The sequence below is a fragment of the Vulpes lagopus genome, chromosome 12 (assembly GCF_018345385.1).
Source record: "Vulpes lagopus strain Blue_001 chromosome 12, ASM1834538v1, whole genome shotgun sequence".
Classification (NCBI taxonomy): Eukaryota; Metazoa; Chordata; class Mammalia; order Carnivora; family Canidae; genus Vulpes; species Vulpes lagopus.
The window spans coordinates 69302634-69312131 of NC_054835.1; the positions used below are offsets into that span (position 1 = coordinate 69302634).

At 43.5% G+C, this 9498-nt stretch overlaps 1 long non-coding RNA gene across 1 annotated transcript; it reads left to right on the forward strand.

The window, feature by feature from the left end:
• Window positions 1–487: 487 nt before the first annotated feature.
• Window positions 488–9150, forward strand: LOC121473799. The gene is made up of 6 exons (XR_005983230.1): window positions 488–793; window positions 1309–1463; window positions 2931–3036; window positions 5099–5177; window positions 7919–8009; window positions 8678–9150. It is a non-coding gene; the product is annotated as an uncharacterized LOC121473799 (long non-coding RNA).
• Window positions 9151–9498: the final 348 nt, after the last annotated feature.

The window sequence follows — 9498 nt, forward strand, 5'->3', positions numbered from 1 at the left end:
GATTTATTGTTCCAAGTGATGAAAAAAGGTGTTCGGAGACTGGGAGGGGAGTTTCGCTCGCCCAGGTGCCCCCGCAGTCAGCCAGCAGCCTCCCCAGCCACTGGGGCCCAGGCAGTGCGCGGTTATTTTGGTAGCTGTCAGCGGGAATTGGCTGGAGCCTGTATGTTAAATAAATACAAACTGCCTATTTAATTATTTAACAACAAGAACAAACGTCCTACTGTTGGCGAGTGGGAAACAGCCAACACTCAAACTATGTAAAATCCCATCTTGTTCCCATGATGCGATTTGACCCCGTTTGCCCCTCAGGCCTGCCTTCAACCCTCCAGGGCATCTTATCGCTATTTTATTGGAGCTGGAACCAGAGAGGAATTGGAGTACAAACCTCCTTGAGCAAGGAAATGTTGGAGAAACAAGAGCAAGTTAACCTCCAAATGGGCTCCAAGGCAACCACTGTGTGGAAACTTCACTGGGGGCCACTGGCTAGCTCCCCCCGCCCCTTCCACCCCGGCTTCTGCCCAAGTGTTGATGTTCTTGCCTCTTGGAAACTGCTGAATAGGAGCAAGGAAGGCAGGAAGTCTCTCCTTTACTTAGGAAAGGCAACAGCAAGCATCCAGCTCTTTGTTTTTGAGAACGTTGCTGTAATGCTGTGTTGGTTTTACTACCTGCTTGCAAAGGCCCTCCAGGCTAAGTCAGCCATCCAGGAGCAGGTTGAGCTCTCCTGAGCCTGTATGAACCTCCAGTGTTGGACGCCAGAAAACTATTTGATGCCAGCCTGCACCAACAACCCTTGGTATTGATCGTGTGTGTGTGTGTGTGTGTGTGTGTGTGTGTGTAAATACAAAATAAAAGCTTGATTCTGTGATACGGTAAAAGTCTTTGCCATGTCATATATAGTTTTAAATTTTGGGCCCTAGAAGACAACTGGTCAGCACTTAACATGAAGAGGATGGGTATTTATAATCAAGATTAATAGAGTCGCTGAGAGTAATCCAGAAGTAGAGGAAAGAGAAGTAGAGGCAGAGAAGAAAGAAATGACGGGGAGCGGAGAGAAAAACATCAAAACCAGGAAGCTCTGAGAGCCAGAAGCAAGTCTTGTGCTTCTTGCTATTTTTTTTTTCAAGCTTAAAGGGCAGAAAACCCTATTGGAGAGCTCATCTGTGTTCAGATTTCCATTTCTACAGCATGCCGCGTTCTAAGTGGTCACTAAGTGATTGGACTTTAACCTCAGCTAACCATGAAGCCCTCCTACCTTTTGATCTGGGCTGAGACTTATGATCTAGCTTTGTGAAATTGGTCTCTTTTCAGGAAACTCCTGCCTCATCCACAGCGTGATGAACCCCCATACCCGTGGTTTCATTTCTAGATTCTCAGCAGATGCTGTGTACAGGCTGTGGTCTACACCTGCTCATCTCGATACCTCAGCTCCAAGGCCTTTCCTCCGGGCTGGCCAGGCCCTTCCTGTACGTTCTCGTGACCCCTTGTGCTTTTCCTTGGTAGCACATTCTCCAGACTAAGTATATATTCATGTGTGATTATTTATTTAACCTTTTCTTCCTACCGAGATTATAAGTTGGATGAGTGGTGAGGCCATGTCCGCCCCTTATTGATGCAGCACCTATAGACTAATCTAGGACTTAGTGATTGCTCTGTAAATATCTGTGGGATGAACGATTCTACTACTATGTGGAGAGAGAGATATACATCCATATGTGCATATGATCTTAAAATACAGGATGTATAAAAGTATGTGGTGTCGGGAATATGCTTACGGAGGATACACATAAATAGTGTGTGTGCACGCACACATGCAATGTTTACTTGATTTCTATGAGGCTCATCTACTCATCTGTGAAGTGAAAGTTAACGTAAGGCTCTTTGCACACCCAAAATGCCAGACCACGAGAAGAGGTCAGAATAATCTTTCTTTTAAGACACTGGGATGAGCACTGGGTGTTATGCTATATGTTGGCAAATCGAACTTCAATAAAAACAAATGAAAAAAAAAACACTGAGATAGAGACCCCAACAAATGCCTTACATGCTTACAGAATGCATTTATGCAAACTCTCAGCCAAGCTCTCTCTCTCTCTCTCTGCCTGAGCCAGCCCCATCCTTCAAATAGCTCTAAATTTAGGGTCATTTCCAAATATAGTACATATCCTGTGCAGTCCCATCCCTGAAAGGCAGCCATGTCCAGCCAGAAGTGGGGCTAATGCTTCTTATTAGCCCAGTTACATATCTGTCTCCCTCTTGGCTGCAGTGTGCGAGCTGATTGGGGCCCATGTGACCGTGTTCACGTCCAAGCTCAGTAGAATGAATTTTTTAAGCATGATTTGCAAGTCACGCTGTCACATGCCTCCTGAGTCCAGCTGTGCTGCAGCTGCTGCCTCCCCTGCATCCGTTCATCTTGCTCTTGGATCAAAAGCATGAGCACGTTGGCCTGAACTGATTTGGCCTCAGCCCAGCTGTTTGTCCCCCCATTGTCATCAGGATGTTTACAGACCTGCTGTTCTCGACGTTCTTGTTTCATGATCGCACTTGGGTCTGAAGAGTATTTGGCCACATGGCCCTGGCCGATGCAGGCCATTCGGCTGGCTCTTCTCTGTGATTGAAACTTGTCGGAGGCATTTGTTTCAAATGTTCCTTTCCGGATAGGCACCTGCATATTTCTACAGTGATAACAGGAAGAGGGACTAGGGCTGTATATTTTGTTAAAGACAGGTCACGAGGGTCATTTTTGGCCTACTAATTTTATGCCATGATTAGTTTGTAATTGGCCAAGAGAGCAATTTCAACAAAAATTAGAGAAAGAAATTCATCCTTCCTCCTCATATTTGTGTTAATGGTTAAATATATGTTACCTTTCCAGAAAGTTATTTTGACTGTTCCGAAACCTGTCACTCGCCAACTGGTTATTTTATTGGCAGGAACTGTGCTGGAAGACGAGTTGGCAGTGAGTGTGATGGTGTGGAAATGAACTTATGGGTCAAACCAGGGTCCTTTGCTGGCTGACCCCTGACTACGAGAACATGAGTAAGTCATTTACTCTGTATGGAATTCCGTTTCCTCCCGTTGATAACAAGCACCATGTCTTATGGCATTAAAACCTGTAATGAAAAATATGTTTTAGAAGTACAGATTTCTGGACTCCCCTTGCCCCAAAGATCTTATTTCAGTGTGTCTGAGTGGGGCCTGAGAATCTATGTATTTTGATAGACGGCAGCACATGGCCCGATTTCCCTGTGTCTCCTCTACAAGGGCAGTGAGCCATAGATCCAAGGATATTTTATATTTTTAATAAAATGTTCTTTTCTGATAAAGAAGATGGTTTTGATTTCCCAGTAGCTCAACGCATGAAGAGGTAAATTCTATCCACCTTTGACGGGCTGAGACCATAGAACTACTCTGTCCGGTAGAGTGGCCGGGACCCATGCGGTTGAACGAGGGTTTAAAATGTGGCCAGTTGGAAAAAAAAAAACTGTGGCCAGTTGGAGTTGCGATGTGCTATGAGTGTAAAATAGGCACCAGATTTCAAAGATATAGTATGAAAAAAGAATGTAAAATATCTAATTACTAATTTTTGTATTGATTAACATGACCTGCTAAAAAATGATAGCATTATGGGTATGATGGGTTAAAGAAAATATAAAGTATAAAGGTTAATTTCACCCGTTTCTTTTTTTTTTAAGATTTTTTTTATTTATTCATTAGATACAGAGAGAGAGGTAGAGACATAGGCAGAGGGAGAACCAGGCTCCCTGCTGGGACCTAGATGTGAGAATTGATCATGACCTGAGCCAAAGGCAGAAGCTCAACCACTGAGCCACTCTGGGCGTCCCTCTTTTTTCTTTTTCATGTGGCTACTAGAATATTGAAAATTACATGTATGGCTTGTATCATGCTTCTATTGAATGACATTGCTATCTGGCATGAGGCAGTTGCTTGAGGGATCAGTGTGCCCAAGGGGATAGACCAATAACATGGATTATTAAATAGTAGCCTTATAAAGTGACTGAGGGTAACCCTACTGGTTCTGACTGAACCCCAGCTTCCAGTTTCCATTTTGACTGGTGGAATTTAGAAGTGAAGGCTTAAGAAGGGATTGAACAGACGATTAGGAGGTACAATTTCTTAAATCAAATGGTCTGTTCTTTAATGCACATCTCCTGTCTGGTCCTACTTAAAAGTAGAAGAGAGTTACCCATTCCCATTATAGACTCAGACTCTCCCAGTCTCCCAACACACTTCTCATTCTCCACTTCACCACCACCCCCCAACCCCCCGGCAACCCAACATCGGGCTGTCCCCTTGATGCTCTGAAAACTATTAAATTAGGAAAAAAATTTTTACAGTGATTCTATCCCATTACAGGGAAAGGCGTAGTGAAGTTGAGCTACTTCTATGTTGTTGGCAATAGCAAAAACCATAACCCCTTTGGAAACCGATATGACATCATGCCACAAGAGCCATTAAAAATGTTCTTACTCTTTGATTCAGTAAAACCGCTCCTGGGAATAGGTCTGAAAGAAACATTAAACAGAAGCAAGATAAATGTATAAAGATATTCAATGCAGCATTATCTATACTACAAAATTAGATGCCATTTAAGCACTAATCATTGAGGAACAGTTAGGAAAATTACACTGCAACGATTCAATATAATATTATGCATTCATTCAAATTTATAATTATGAAGACTATATAGCAACATGGAAAATGTTTACAAGATAATGTCAGATTTTATAAAGTAGAACACATAAATTGTATGTAGATTATGATTGCACGGTAACAATTTTGCATGCATATGGAAGACGTAGAAATAATGCACAAAACCAAAATCTGTGTTAGGTTATTAAAAAATAAATCAGAGCATTTACACCAGGAGGCCATGCTTCTTATGGGATCTGAAGATGGGCTCCCACAGTGTCCATAAATCAAAAGAAAATATATTTTGTGTGGCTGTGCATAAAATGCATTTTTTTTGAGAAGGAGAAGCACAGTTTTTATCAGATTCTCAGAGGATTTTCATTATCACCTCTCTCCCAAGTTAAGAACCAATGCTTAATGATTATTTTTTTGTTTTAATAATTAAAAGGAATCGAGATGTCTCCTCTCCAGATGCTTACTCCAGGGTGAATTGCCCAGTGGGCTTGAGGAAGAGGAAGAGCCCTTAGGTGAGAACAGATCTGACCCTGGTGGAACTTGTCAGGGAGAAAGAGTAAACCATCAGGAGGCCCCACACCTTCCCATTCACGACTCTGGTCCCATCCCCACCCAGCCACCCCCATCCCGAGTACCCATCCTGAGTACCCATCCCAGCCACCACCATCCCTTCCTCTCTCCTCCTCCTCTTTCCCTACTTCTCTCTAAAGTTCAGTGAGGCCTAGTCAGCCAACCCTGGGCCTCTCTGGGTTTTGAATCTAAGAAACACTTGTGTGAAGGCCCTGCAGGGCGAATGGGTTATGCTTTGGGTCTTTGCCTTTCAGCCTCTGCTTTGGGTGAACAACACCTTAACCCAGTGGAAGGCTAGAACAAATAAGTATTCAAATACTCTAAAATGAGGAGAGGGTCAAGGCCAGATCTGTGGTGGGACACCAACTGCCCTACATCCCTCAGACCCCGTCACGGCTGCCCACCACATGTCCCACACACGTCCCGCACACTTGGAGGATTGATGTGTTTGAGGAATACCATTGGATGAGTCCTAGAACTCTTTTCTCTCTTCCGGGCCAATAAAAGAAAATTTTGGTCAGGGTCATTTTAAAAGAACCCTTAAAACAAAAGTATGGCAAAGATCTTAGCTGTCAGGTAGGATTTAGGTCGTTCTTTGTCGTCCATCTGCCTTGATGATGTCTGAATTCAGTCATCCATCCCCACATCCTCCCTAGTCCAACCCAGCCAGGGCTTCAACTAAGCAGTGCTTGGGAAGACTTTTATTTCCTGAGACTCTTGCTCCCAGCACCCCATGCAGTCTCCTGGGCTTCCTCGAGCTGCAGACTTGGCCTAATTCATTGGATTGAGACTACTTCAATGTTCTATTTAGTCTATTTGCCTGTAAGAGATTAGATGTTCTGTAATGGACACCTATAAATGAGCTGAATAAAAAGAAAAAAAATGAACATTTTTTTAAAAAGTAGCCCAGTAGCTCCCCCCTTTCCAGAACTGCCACCAGCGTTATCCAGTGCTCACTTATTAATGGTCTCACTTCCCAGCACTTCTTTTTCCCCTGACATTTTGGTGAAAGCTTTTTTTTTTTTTTTCTATTCCAGTCTAACATTTGCTCCTTCAACTTTTCTGTCAGATTTCTTTCTTCTCTGGAGACCTTTAACCTAACCAGATACAGCCATCATAACTTTTTCTTCATGTATATTAGCCCCTTTCGTTCTAATCATAGATTCACCATTGGTCAACTTGTGGAGGGAGGAGCCACCAAAGCATCCCAGGCAGTGCTCTCTTGCTTGTCCCTAAGCACCTCCCAGCAGTGGCAAGATGATGTCACAATTTTCTTCCAGACCCATTGCCACACATCATTGTGGTAAGATGTAAAACATTCTTCTTCATGACTCAAGTGACTGCAGTCCAACTTACAGTTTTCCATCTGATGACAGTGGGCATTTGGGAAGCTTGTCCCCATCACCTCAAGGTCCTTGATTATGTACAGTCGATCTTATTTGTTAAGAGGTAGATCATAACACCAGAGACAGGGACTGGGCATCGGATCACACCCTGGCCACTTTCTAGCTGTATGGCCCTTGAAGAAGAAACCAAGGCTCAGTTTCCCTTTCTGAAAAAAATAACACAATAATGGTGCCTGTTTCACAAGGACACACATTGTACATTGTGACAATTGTTGTTACCAGATATCTCTTCTCCCCTTTTATTTATCCTTGATAATAAAATCCTGGAGTTTTAGCTGGGTTCTTGACTGTCTGGAATGAAGACTATATTTCCCAGACTCCCTGACACTTAAGTGTGGTGATAGGAACAAGTTCTGGTCAAAGAAATGCGAGTGGAAGGGGTATGCATAACTTCCTGGAAGTGTCTTTAAAATGAAGGTTTGCACTTCTTTTGTCCTTCACCCTGGAGAGAACTGGGGTACGATGGCGGGAGCTCCTGCAGCCATCTTGGACAGCATGGAGACTTAGGGAATGAAATCCACACCTGACGATTTAACAAACTAGAAAGAGCCTAGGTCTCTAACATAACGGAGTACCGTAACTACCCTGGACTGTTGGCTTCTAGATATTGGCAGGGGAGAGAGAAATACACTTTATCTTATTTAAATACTGTATTTCTTCTCTGTTCCTTTCAGGAATTCTAATTCTAAAGAGGATCCACACACTTAATACATGACAGCTGTCACTTAAGTCATGACCTATGCATTTTAGAGAACCTGTCCCCTCTCCACTCAACACCCACAACACACAGCAGAACTTATAGGTGCACTTTTTATAATCTAACATTTATGGAGTGTTAACTACGGCCCAGGGAAGACAAGTGCCTTACAAGGAATATCTCATTTAAACTTCCTAACAACTCCACGAGGCACATACTATTCTTTTTTTTTTTTTTTTGGCACATACTATTCTTAATCTTCATGTTATAGACAAGCATATTAATTTGCTAGGACCACCATGACAAAAGATCACAGACTGGGTGGCTTACGCAACAGAAATTAATTTCCTCACAATTCTGGAGGCTAGAAGTCTAAGATTGAGGTGTCAGGGTTGGTTTCTTGTGAGGCCTCCGTCCTTGGCTTGCAGATGGCTGTCCTTCACACATTCTTTCCTCTATGCTGGTGCATCCCTGGTGTCCTTTTTTTGTGTCAAAATTTCCTGTTCTTATAAGGTCACCAGTCAGATTGGATTAGGGCCAATTCTAATGACCTCATTTTAACTGAATCATCTCTTTAAAGGCCCTACCTCTAGAGACCATCCTATTCTGAGGTGCCAGGTGTGAGAGATTCAACAGACGAGTTTTGGGGGAACACAGTTCATAATGATGAGGTAATTCAGTCGAAGAGAAGTTAAGTGATTTTCCCTAAACTCCACTGTTCAGGTTGTTGAGGTGGGTTTCCTACCCAGGAAGTCTGGTTCCCGAGTCCTTGCAATGAGACATGACCGTGTATGGCTCCCCTTTGCACATTATCATCTATAACATATTTAGCTTGACAATAAGGCCCCAGTTCCCAGAACTCAGCGTATTTAGTGGCCTGAGTGACATTAAAGCTGTAAGCACAGATTATGTAATTACGCTTCTCTTCTGTCTTAACTGTAGTTGTCACCTGCTAACCGTACAGGAGGCCTTCACCCCACATCACCATGCAGGGCAGTGATTGTGTCTTTCTCTGGCTCCTGGGAAGACATGCCCCCTTGAACCCTCTGCTCTCCCCACCAGCCAGCACCCTCAACATGGCACTACAAGATGGGGCCTGACCACTTCAGCAGATGCCAAGCAGGAGCTGCAAGCTTCCTCCACACTGCTTAACCTGCATCTCCACATGCAGTGACCCCCAAAGCCTGCAATATTCCCAAACCCCAAGTTGCAAATCCTACTTTCAACTTTAGTCATCAACAGGAGGAAGAGTATCCCTGTGTCCCTAGCTCCCTGGGGCCTGGGTTCTGCTCTATACCATTAATGACTCTCTTCTACCCATCTTGTTGGACCCTTCTAGGCTCTTGGCTTCTATCCCATCATGGATCATTGACCTGGCATCTTCTTGAGCACCAGCCTCCCTAGAATCTCTGTCACCTTCACTGCCACAGCTTTCTCTTCTGTCATGTCCTGCTGCTCCTAGAAATGGAGAACACAGCTATTGACTTGGGGTCTAAAAGTCAGAGAGAGGGATACCTGGGTGGCTCAGTGGTTGAACGTCTGCCTTCGGCTCAGGGCATGATCCTTGGGTCCTGGGATTGAGTCCTGCATCAGGCCCCCCACAGGGAACCTGCTTCTCCCTCTGCCTGTGTCTCTGCCTCTCTCTGTGTCTCTCATGAGTAAATAAATAAAATCTTTAAAAAAAAGCCAGACAGAGCTCTGTTTCCAGCTCCATCACAAAACAGGGTTAAATAAAAACAGCTGATATTAAGAGTGTATATACACATATATATGATAAATTTTCACATCAAGCGTAAGCTATTACCCCCATCCCCACCTTCTACGGATGAAGAGATTGTGTCACAGAGAGGTTAGGGAATTACCCAAAGCCACACGGTCAATAAGAGACAGAACAAGAAGTTAAATCAATATAGTGTTGTCTACAGAACTCACGTTCTTAATCATTATCTAGGTGGTCTCTGCATATCACAACTTAATTTCTTTTTTCCCAGAGAGCACACAAATGCAGACACACGTAGAGATACATACAACCCAAAGACTGGGCTTGGGTGAATCCAAAAGATGAATGAATCTGCACCTAATTTGTCAAAAATTTTGAAATACAAGGTTGAGTTATCCATATGCCATTATTTTCTATCCTGTAGCTGGCAAAGCAAGAGG